The 11,763-nt window shown below is 42.9% G+C and overlaps 1 long non-coding RNA gene across 1 annotated transcript; it reads right to left on the minus strand.

Moving 5' to 3' along the window:
• Window positions 1–1,075: 1,075 nt before the first annotated feature.
• On the minus strand, window positions 1,076–10,427 carry LOC135452681 (uncharacterized). Its single transcript, XR_010441671.1, has 4 exons — window positions 10,307–10,427; window positions 9,005–9,164; window positions 5,459–5,642; window positions 1,076–1,303 (listed from the first exon to the last, which is right to left on the minus strand). It is a non-coding gene; the product is annotated as an uncharacterized LOC135452681 (long non-coding RNA).
• Between the last annotated feature and the right edge of the window lie 1,336 nt (window positions 10,428–11,763).

Here is an 11,763-nt window from a genome sequence, read left to right on the forward strand (position 1 = left end):
CTTTGAAACCAGCAGAACATGAGCTCCTGTTCTGAAGCAGAGGGAGAGGCCATAGGAAAAAAACCCTCTCATTGTATCAGACTTTGGGGCAAATGCACACATTCCCTCCCTGCAGTGGCAATGAGTATTGTTATTTATTAGACCACCCAGGTCTGTGCAGATAAAAAGTCACCTTCAAACAGCATTCATGTCATGTAGCAGCTCTTACTCCATGTCTCAAGACTTGTGTTTTCTCCCCTCAGCATAAAAGCCCAGGAAGCTCCTACAATGCATGGATAAGGGTTCTATTCTTGCTCAACTGGGTATCAGTTCCTAAAAGTGAACAGCTCACTGCTTTTCCTATGCACTCAGCAAGTCTCACAATTCCTGTGAACATTTATAAATGCATATCTGCATAGACCACAGCTCAGCCAAGTAACCCAATCCCCATGTGAACTACATGTCCTGCTGGAGGAATTTTCACTTTAATGTAACTTAAGATATAAATCTGACTGTAAGATAAAATATCTTTTAATTCTTCCAGCTATACCTAAGCCTCCTGATTCCCCCTTCTCTTTGGCACTTGCCACCCTCATTTATTTTCAGACTGATAATTGCCTCCTTTACATTTCCATCAACAGACCCCCACACATCCAGCCAATCTCCAGATTGCTTTTGCCATGTGTAAGGATTAATAATTAATGAAGCCAGCTGATTGTTCCAAGTGACCCATTATCATGTCAGGGCAGAGACGAACTACAGAGAAGACAGGATTCATTTCTGAACCTCCAATTTCAATATCAAAGTTCAAAATCAAAACACCACCAGCACCATAAATCTATTTCTCTCAAGAGATCTCTTTTTTTTTCAGAGCTGGCCAGAACAGCCCCTCAGCCTGAAAAGCAGATATTCCCATGCTCAGGGCTTTTTAAACATAAACTATTTGTTCTCCAGTATGTGGCATTTCTCAGGGCTTTTCTGACTGATTTAAGTATCATCCAGGTATTTAATGATAATCAAGAAGAGAAAAAGAAAGGGAAAGGGAAATGCACATTAGCATGAAAGATTAAGGGACATGAATATGCATAGCACACACACAAGAATAAAAGGCTGCTATACAATGGGATGCCACAGAGCAGAGTGGGAGGGCTTCTGTTCATTAAGTGTTGATACAGTGGATTTAAATAAAATTGAATAAAATCCAATTTAAATGCCAGGATAAAAAGCCTTGAACGAGCAGGCAGGGAACAGAATGAATTTCTGTCCCTCAGAGGTCAGATCAATGCCTGACCGACAGCAGCTGCAGATGGTCGGCAGCAGAAGCCTGCAAAAAATAAAGAATTAAATGGTTAGATCAGGTCTGCTGATTCTTTTTAATCCCATTCTCTGCTGTTCCTGTAACATAATATTTATCTCTAGTACAAAAAAAACCTCAAACAAACCTATCACAGGTGTCTTAACAGAGTTGGTATCTTATTTATTTGCATCATGTCTCGAACCACCTTAGCCTCTACATGCATAATCCTAAAACAGTACTACTCAATTCTACAAGAATAATTGATACTTCAGCAAGAAGATTGTAAATTCACCCGCTGAGAAAAAGCAAACAAACAAATAAATGACAGCTCATCAATTTATTTGAAGTCACAAGCAAAGCTTCACTGGAGATAGCACTGCACAGCTTATTATCAGCCTGCTGCCAATGTAGGGCTCCCTGCTTTGACATTATTTAAGGATGACTAACTCATGTTACATTTATTTCCTCTAAACTTGCTCTGGGCTATATGAAAAGCAGGAATCAATTAATTATTTGCAGGACCATTCAGACAGCACTACAAACAAAATTAGGCTTTCAACACAACACTTTTGTGGAGGGCAGTATCACATGAAGTTGTACCAAAAGAAATTAAAAAATCCAGAAATGTAAAAATTCATTTTCAATGGGTTATAAAACCACTGAAGCGTTTTAAGTGTGAGAGCAATTTAGATGGAAACATTGATATCTGAAAAGTTAAAAATGCAGCTGAAATTGAATAGGTTTCATTGTTTTCAATAGTGTCTTTTTTCTTCACCACTCATAATTAATATTTACAGAATGCAAAACCTTTCTTAAGAGCCATCCTAGTGCCTCAGGATCAGTGTTTTTTCAGCAGATGACTCACATTTTAATCCCTTGCATGTCACGGTAGGGCACAGCAAAGGAGGGTGCTCACATTGTCTCTGGTTGGCTGCACAGCTGAAATGGTGCTGCTGTGACTTCACTGTCCCCAAGGGACTCAGCATGGGCAGCATGTTTTAGTCATGACAGAAGGCAAAACCTGTGCGTGGTTATTTAAGGCAATCACTGAACCACTTTTGTGTTGTGCCTGGTATTGATTCACTCCTAACTGCTCTTGGCTTTCAGCAATAATCTCACTTTACCCTGAGATGTGTCAGGGACTGCACAGGTGAGGACAGAAGAGTCACAGAGCAGCCTCTAATGTGAATTACAGACAGGTTACAATGCAGTGGATAAAACATCTTGAATTAGATACTCCTGCCTTCTGTCTTAGTGGAGAATACCTGACCTGCTCTTGGGTTTCTGCTTCAAAAGATGGGCTGGAATCTTCAGCCTTGGATTAGACCTGGGAGCAATTCCATACTTATTTCAGGAATGGGTAGGTGATTTATCAAGCTGCTGCCAGCTAAAATGAGATTATAATGCCATAATACAATGATACCTTAAACACTGTGGTAAATAATGCCTTTTACCCACATAAATTAGGAAAACTCTGCAGTAAGTAAAAGAGAGAAGTTTCATCTGAAACTTGGGTGGACAGCACATTTGAAGGTACTTATTACCCAAAAGGATGCAGGTCCATTGTGCTTCTTCTCTGCAGAGAAAAGGAACCAAGACCTCTCCAGGGATTTTCTGAGGAGTTTGCAAAAAAGGCCTTTTTATCATTTTAGAAGAGCAATTACTAAACCACTTCAGCCATAGAGTACCAGCAGCTGTCTATCTTCATTTTTCCTGAAAATGTTAAAAGTGCAAAATGCACTGAGCAGCTGTGGATTATTTATGGTGCCTTTACTACCCATGGTCACAAATGCACTGTTCCACATTGAAGGAATATGCCTTACCATGAATGATCTGTGAAACAGACAGTCCTAGCAGTTCAGTACTGAAAATGGGATGTCTTGAGGGAAAAAATAGAGCTGGTGAGAGTGTATTTCAAGTAATAAAGTGCATTCAGTACTAATTAATCTGTAAAGTGACAATATGAACAGACTGGCTGGATCCTCTTTGTCTGGTTATTTTGCTGTGTGCCAACACAGAGCTATTCAGGGATACCAGAGCAGTTTGTTAAGTACATGACTGGGTGGTACATGACTAAAATTTCCTGGAATTACATATGCACTTGACTTTTCACGTACAAAAAATCTGACTCAAACCTGTGCTAGGTTAGCAGTGCCATTTCTCACTTGTGTTTCAAAAAACTGGCTGAAGTTTCTGGCTTCAAGTCTGCAGATTCTCCTCCAAGACAACCATTTTGTTTGCCCATTGCACTGCTACTGGAAGGGGACAGCAACTCTTCCCCACCCAAGATGAAGTAAGGGGAAGAAATAGTCTCAAAAATCAGAGCTGTTGTCATGGAAACCAGAACAAGGATTTTCGAGGCCAAAATGGATGCATTTATAAATCAGAGACGAGGAAAATCCGACCCTTTTATAAAAATACGTTAAGTGGAAAATGTCTTTATCATAGGAAGTCAGGTATTTACTAGCTCAACAAATGCTGCAGTGTAAAGCAGTATGTGAGGAAATATTTTTTTTCTACAATACAATATGATCTCATCAGCACCAGTGGTTCATGCATTTGAGAGAAAGGCAGTAGTAGCCATAGAAACAAGCCTGCTCTCCCTGAGTGGCAGAAGGTATCGTGTGACACCCACTTTTGGTGCTGGCCTCACACTCTGCCAGATTTGTGGCTGTTTTTGAGTGTCAGGGGGGTTTTTGATGCATTCCAAGCCACTGGAACCAGTTTTATTCTGTGCAGCCTCACAGCTTGGCATTGCCTTTGAGAGGAGGTACCTAAGGAAGGGAGATTCTGCAGGATGGGGATAATGGGTGGCTCTAGGGGTGCTTGTAGAAACAGTGCTGTAACTTTTCCTCCCTGTGTTGTTAGAAGGCATGTTGCTACAGCTCTGCAATAAAATCAGGGCCATTACACCATGTACTCTTTCAGTTTTTGTGTGAAGAGATGTACAAGTGAACAACAAACCTGCCTGAGGCCATAGAGCAAGACAAGGACAGATCTTGGGAAAAAAAAATAAAGTTTTTTAAAATTTCAATCCCAACCATTTACACAAAGCATTTCACCACTTCACCTTCTTTTCCCACCATGAATCTCCCCTTCCCCACATCAGCTGCCAGCACAGAGCCCTACCTAAAGGCAGAGCTGGGCTTGGACTCTGATCTCCTGTGACACATTTTCTGTTTAGTGCTGGAAATCGCTGCTTTAAACTGCAACTTGAGCCCTGTCTGGGGACACAGGCTCTGAGTCACCTCTAGCAGCAGCTGATTTACAGGCAGCCCTTCAAAGCTGTCCCAGCTCACTGCTATTATCTTGATCTCACGGGTACCTTCCTCAGTATGAAAGCACAGGTTATCCTCTTGCTTGTTTGCAATGCCTAATTAGGCCCAAGCTGTAAAGAGCCAGGCTGACCTTTATCAGCTCTTTGTACTGGGCAGAAGAGCTGGAATTGCAGTTTCAGACTGCTTGTTGGTAATGATGGTTTCCCTCTCCTGTGAAAAAGCACAGCTTGAAAACAGAAACCACAGAGAAAGCTGCTGTGTTCTGCTCTGGAGAGCATCTGTGGGGGACACATCTGCCACAGGTGTTTAATGAAGGTACTGGAGTACCCACACATGGAACAAACACTGAGATGGAGCAGTTTATTGTCCTAACTTCCTCCCACAGCTCATGGCTCCAGCAGGCAGCACAGCTGGGTCACATAGGATCCAGCTGCTGGATCACATAGGAAGCTGCTGGATCACACAGGATCCAGCTGCTGGATCACCAGGTTTCCAGCTTGACTTTTTACACTCTCAGAGCAAAGAACAGGTGTTGAAAGGGTGGTTAGCCTCTGACCTGGAAATTCCCTCAGCAGGAGCATAATCTGTGCAATTTAGTGTGAGTATTTTGTGGCTTTAAGAGCTGGTTACCCTGCAGTTTACAGCCTAATGTCACAGGCAAATGACAAAACTCCATCCAGCTGGATCACACAGGAAGCTGCTCCAGAACCAGCCTTTTATAGCCCAAAATTTTGAAAAAAAACCAGTCTGGAACTTATTGGAGCAATTTGACAAAGCTGAGATGTACAAGGACATGACTGCCTACTATATATAGTGTGTGTGTATAAATATATATACATACACTCCTGGGAAAGGCATGAGGCAGGAACAGCTTCCTCTCCCACACTTTGATCTGGTGTCTCACCTTTTCCTGGATACTTTTGGAGCAGAGATCCCCACACTGAGCAGTCAGAAACAACTGGGTGCTCCCACAACCTGCACTGGTCTTCTTTTGGGCAATAACCATCCCATGCTGGGCTCTGGGTCACTCTGTGAAAGGTAACCAAAGGCTCTGGACTCTGAGAGACACACTCCATACCAGGACAGAACTATGGGAAGCAGTCAAAAAGATGAGTTACAGTGGAAAACAAACTGTGCTGCACAACAAGAACAAACACAGAATGAATAGATCAAATCCAGCCCAGGTGGAAGGGAAGAAGCTGTGTGGGAAAAGGAGCTGCATGTAACAAAGCAAGGCAATGCCACTTGTATAAACCCCTGAAACTACAAGAAATTTATTTGTTTCCTCAATGGCTCTCGACATCACAAGCCATGATCATGTTTCCATCAGTTATTTTCAAAACTTAAGGGTTTTCCATACAACAGAGGACAAAACACTGGTTTCTTGTTACATGGTGGGTGTCAATACTGCACAGTGCCAAGAAACACAGCTGCCCTGCTGAAAAAGCCTTCCCTCACAAATCTAGGATGTTTCAAGGGGTTTTCTCCCACTGTTTGGAGAAAGAGTCTGCATTCACAAAGAGGTGAACAAGAGTGAAAATGAGTTCAGGAATGTTACCAGAACTTTCCCATCTCCTACTCAAACATGTTTTTGTTAGCCATACAGTGCTCTAAAATTGTTTGATGTTTTTCACTGTGTTTGCACCTCATTGTTTCTGCTGGTGGTGGCACTTCCAGGGTTTGGGGTCAGCAGACCAAACAGTCTGACCCCAAGGAGACAACTGTGATAACACCCTGTGAGGGATCCCTGCTCACAGACAGAACAGAAAGTCTGGGCCACAGTGTTACTGTGTGTAATGCTGCCCACATTACATTTGAAATAGAGGGAATTAAGCTGTGTTCTGAGGAAATGAGGAAATGAGACCTTCTGTTTCCATCTGCATCCTCTGCTTTCCATCCTGCAGTACTATATATGGAAACAGCTAAAGTTATGTATTTTCTATGGAAGACTTCCTCATATGGAGAAAACACCCTCAACAAATTCTAAAATTCCTTCAGAGAAAGCAGCCTGTAAATTAAAAAAAACCCCAAAATGAAACCAACCAAACAAAAAAAAGAAGCAAATCCAAAGACAGTTGATATTCAGAATTCTACCATTTGACTCCTTTACTGAGTTACAAGCTTGTTGTATTCCTCTATGCTTTTCACTAAACACAGATTACAAACCTTTGCAAACAAAACAAAAGAGTTGGGTAATGCAGTAAGTAATCTGGAATTTAATTCAAACTAGGCCTGGGCTAAGCAGAAAATAAACAAAAGGGGCTGTGTAGGATTTCTCAGCATCAGAGGTTGCATATTTGGTGGAAAAGGTTCTCTTGTTAAGGACTGTTTGCCTTGTTGAATTGGCTGTGGTTTATATGAATGTTATCTCACCTGTAAATACATTTTCTAAAATACTGCATGTTCTAATCACAGAATCAGAGAACGGTTTGGAGGTGACCTCAAACATCTCTTCCAACCCCAATAATCAGATTTCATCTGTTCACTGCACCCTTTCTCCTTTTATAGAAGAATTGCTTACCAGCAGGCAGAGGGGTTTGTAAAGGGAAGTACAAAGACTTGCAAAACCCAGAACTTCCTTTGTGACTACCTAAGGACTGTGTTTGGGTGAGAATCAGACTTTCTTTTACCCTTATATGGCAATCCTACAAAAACCTGAAGGCAAATCAGGTGAGAAGCTGTGAAGTTACAGCTCCTACAGCAGCCAGTTACAGGCAGAGCTGAACAACACAAACATAAAAGGCCATGAGGGGTAGGTTTGGAGGATACCTTTTAAAGTCAAAAGGATTTTGTGCTGAGGTCACCTACAGATGATCAGAGGGCCCAGCCTACCACTAGTTTAATCAAATATTATTGCAGGATTTCACTGTGACTGCAGATGCCTTGTGAAACTTCATGTGCCATCAAAACAGGAAACACTGAGCCTAATGGCATTAAAAGGGGTGAAATGATTTTTGTGTTCAGAAACTTCTGTTTTAGAGCCTAAAACATGGAAGGGCCTTTTATAATTTATCTCTTTTAACTCAAATGTGACCTCTATTGCAAAGGGCAAAGTTCTGCAATATAATATAACTGAAATGCTGAGTAATAACTGGGAAGTGAAAAGCATCAGCTGTGTTTCCTCCATGTGACTCACAGCAGGGCTTATCTGCACTCCAGGCTGCAAGAGCTTCAAACTGAACGGCTTATTTGGACCTACAGTGCCAATCTCTCCTTGCCAGGAGGTGAACATACCCCAAAATACCCTGCTGAAAAGTGCCTCCGGTGTGATAATGCCATTTCTGGAGTTCTCAGATGCCTGTGGCTGAGAGGGCTGGAGTTCTGCTCACTGCATGTGTGAGTGCAGCTAATTATAAGCTCTTTGGAGCAGAAATCCTGTCTGTCTGCACAGTCTCTGGCACAGCAGGGTCCTGTTCTCAGCTGGCCTTCAGAGAGAGCTCAGTGCGAGGTATGAATCATATCAAAGGTGGATCAGAACGATTCTGAGTCACTGACACCAGAGAGTAACAACCTCAACATATGTATACAAAACTAATGAGCTGCAAAATTTCTCTGTTCCAACTCAAGAGAGGAGAAAAAATTATTTTAAAGAAACTAAAAGATAACTGAGGTAAACCACATGTGCTTGATATAAACGCAGAGCTGCTTAGCTCATAAATTATATTCTATTTTCTTATCTTGAAATAATTTATTTTAACTGAAAGAGACTTACCTGAACTGAGACTTCAACTGAAATGAGAATTACTTGGAACTAAGGTCATCTAAATTTTCTGTGGTCTTGGCAAACGAATAAAACCAAACCTACTCCATTTTATTAAAGTAAAAAATATATAGTCTTTTAAATAAATAGTCTGGGGTTTTGTGCTTTTGTTTTTTTCACTCTGCAATCAAACACAGGTCTAGCATCAGTTCATAAAATTAGCCACAATTGTTTATAGAACCTACTTGTGTGTTTTTCCTCTTTTTTTATACACCAGTGTATTCTAAAATGTCCTTAAAAGGCATCTTAGTGTATTCTCACTTTCTGACTGGCAGAAACAAAGCACTCGAGACACTTCCCCAGCTCTGCTGAGTAGCTGAAAATACACATGAGGAAGTGACGACTCATTTAAGGAGAGCTGCGAATTGCTGCCCTTACGCACCAGGTTTCCAGCTTGACTTTTTACAGTGCAAAGAACAGGCGTTGAAAGGCTGGTTAGCCTCTGACCTGGAAATTCCCTCAGCAGGAACATAATCTGTGCGATTTAGTGTGAGTATCTCGTGGCTTTAAGGGCTGGAGTTTACAGCCTAATGTCACAGGGAAGTGACAAAACTCCATCCAGGAGCAGCAGGAAGCTCGGGTTAGATTGAGGGGCAGGGCAAACAAACCCACAGCTCACAGCCAGCTCTGTCACAAACGGGCAAGGCTTGAACAAAAAAGGATAAATTGGAGCTAAACCAGGCCAAGTACCTTTCAGCAGCTTTTGACTGATTCTGGAGAAAAAGGGTCTTGAAATCATCATTTCTTTGTGAAGATGATACTGGTCAATCAGAATTAGCTGGCTGGTTGTCAGTGCAAGGTCAGTAAGACTAGAATCTCAAGACTTGTATCTCCAGACTGAAAAGAAGTCCTACAGGAAGAGATAAAACATGAAACACAACCAATCAAACAAATGTAAAAATCCAATTGCATGTGAAGCAATACATCCACAGAAAGACTAACCTTTGAAAATAAATTAAAGAAGAAAAAGTTAACTTGAATGAAATAACATTGTTTTTCTCATTGTGCACGTTTCACTTTCTGGAAGTTCATTAACACGGATGGAAACCAAACACACAGCAGACGTTTTCCAGAGCCTGCTCATGTAGCCCAGGGAGGGATTTCCACCAAGAACAGAGTTTTGTCCTCACGTAGAGTTAACAGGAAGGGGATAAACTAATTTATGACACAGGTTTTACTTCTAACACACAGTGCGTAAAGGGGGAATCCAAGCCCGCGAGGAGCGGAGCTAAAGCCCGCAGTGTGGGGAACTTCCTAAACATGCGATGCCATCGTGTGGGCAAACACAACTCCAGCAGTTTCCGGAGGAATGTCATTGAATCCTGGAATGTTTCGAGCTGTTTTGAGTTAAAATGGTCATCTCGACCCTGCTACGGGCAGGGACACTTTCCACTAGCTCAGGATATATTCACATCCTATGAACATGCTATTAATTATTTCATTTTTACTTTACTATGTCCTGACCCGGCAGAAGGAGCTGGGTAACTCCTGTGCCTCTAGTGGTGATCAGAGAGAGTCTGAAACAGCATCCACCCTGGAATTCTGGTCAATCTGTTCCTGAGCTGGCAACAGGAAGATTATTCTACAGGTTTTTATGAAATTTTGCACCTGTGAAGGTTAAAAAAATTCCCCCCACAATTCAAAAGTGTGATTTAAGTTAATCAAGACTTTTACTCATTCTTGAAAAAAAGCAAAACAGTGGGAGCTCTGCCATGGTTAGTGCAGACAGAATCACAGATTGGGTTGTGCTGGAAAGGACCTTAAAGCTCATCTCATTCCAACCCCTGCCATGGGCAGGAACACCTTTCACTAGCTCAGGATGCTCCAAGCCCCATCCAACCTGGTCTTGAAAACTTCCAGGGATGGGACATTAATAACTTCCCTGGGAAACTATTTTTTTTCCCTAAATTATCTTATTTTGTACATTTCTGCTTTCTGTTGAAAACACACTGATCAGACTGTAATTAAAAGCTAAATGCCAAGGCTGCTAACCTGTTCCATGATACCTTGTTGCAGGAACACTCACAATACCAGATTTGTGTGAATTTGCAGATTTGTGTTAACTTCCCATCTCTGGAAGGAGAAGGAGGCTTTACACTGAGCTCAGGTTGCAAGAAAATCAACCAGAGTCAGACAAAGCATAGATAAAAATGGTTTCACTGCTCTGAATATGAAGGCTTTGGTGTGCTGCAGGAACCAAACCCTGTAGGTGAAAGAACAAGGAGAATAATGCAAATGGGATGAAAAGTTGCCAACCTGAAAAAAAAGTGAGTTGTGGGACCAGAGATTTTGCAACCACTGAAGTTATAATTTTTTCTCCCAAGCCTTCACATGTCTGACTGAAGGCATGGCCAGTCCCTGTCACCTCGCATTTGTCCCTTAGCCCATGTACAGCCTTTTTACCTCTCAGCTTCACACCAGCCTGATTTTGCCAGCCAGGAGACAGAAACTGAATCTATTCATTGACAAATTGTTGTGCTTTTCCTCCACTCCCCGCTTCCATTGAAACTGACCAGAGCTGGAGCATTTACCCTGAAAGTGACCTGTGTGTTTATTTACTACACACAGAGTATTTACTACACACAAGCACACCCAGCTTTTCCCATCCCAAAGCCATGAGCTGTTTCCAGCACAGATCAGGGCCAGCAACACCATCACCCACAGACCTTTCTAGGACTTTCCCAGGATAATTTCTGGGATGGTTTTTAAAATGTTTCAGCACAGAGGACCTGGCACCTCAGCCCTGACAGGAGCTGTGAAGGGTGGTTGCTGTGTGCCAGCTACAGCTCTGAATTTTTACTCTTTTTGAAACACTTTTTAGGGCCAGGGAGGCTGGGGGAAAAGGGATGCCTCAGGAAGAAGGGTCCCCTCAGGGAGGAGGGTTCCTGGAAAAGCAGGGTCCCCTCAGGGGAAAGGTTTCATGGAAAAACAGGGTCTCCTCAGAGAGAAGGGTTCCCTGGAAAAGCAGGGTCTCCTCAGGGAAAAGGGTTCCTGAAAAAGCAGGGTCTCCTTAGGGAAAAGGGTTTCTGAAAAAGAAGGGTCTCCTCAGGGACAGCGGTTTCCTAAAGGAGAGTCTCTCCAGGGAAAAGGGTCCCCTCAGGGTGGAGGAGCCCCCTCAAAATGGAGACTTCTCTCAGGGCAGAGGATTCCCTCAAAAAGCAGGGAAGTGTTCGCTCAAAAAGGAGGGTTTCCTCAGGGAAAAGCGTTCCCTTAGAGACAAGTCCCCTCAAGGCTAAGGAAGCCCCGATGGAGGCGGGGTGGCTCTCGCTGCGTGCGGAGCTCTCAGGCTGCCTCCTCACCGCCCGCCTGTCCCCTCCAGATCGCGGGGGCAACACCGCTGCTCCTCGCCTTCCCTGCCTTCCTCCATCCTTTCCCTGCCTTCCTTCACTTCCTCCACCCCTTCTCTGCCTTCCTCCATCCCTTCCCTGCCTACCTCGCTCCGCCCGTCC

This window comes from Zonotrichia leucophrys, chromosome 11 (assembly GCF_028769735.1).
Source record: "Zonotrichia leucophrys gambelii isolate GWCS_2022_RI chromosome 11, RI_Zleu_2.0, whole genome shotgun sequence".
NCBI classification, from domain to species: Eukaryota; Metazoa; Chordata; class Aves; order Passeriformes; family Passerellidae; genus Zonotrichia; species Zonotrichia leucophrys.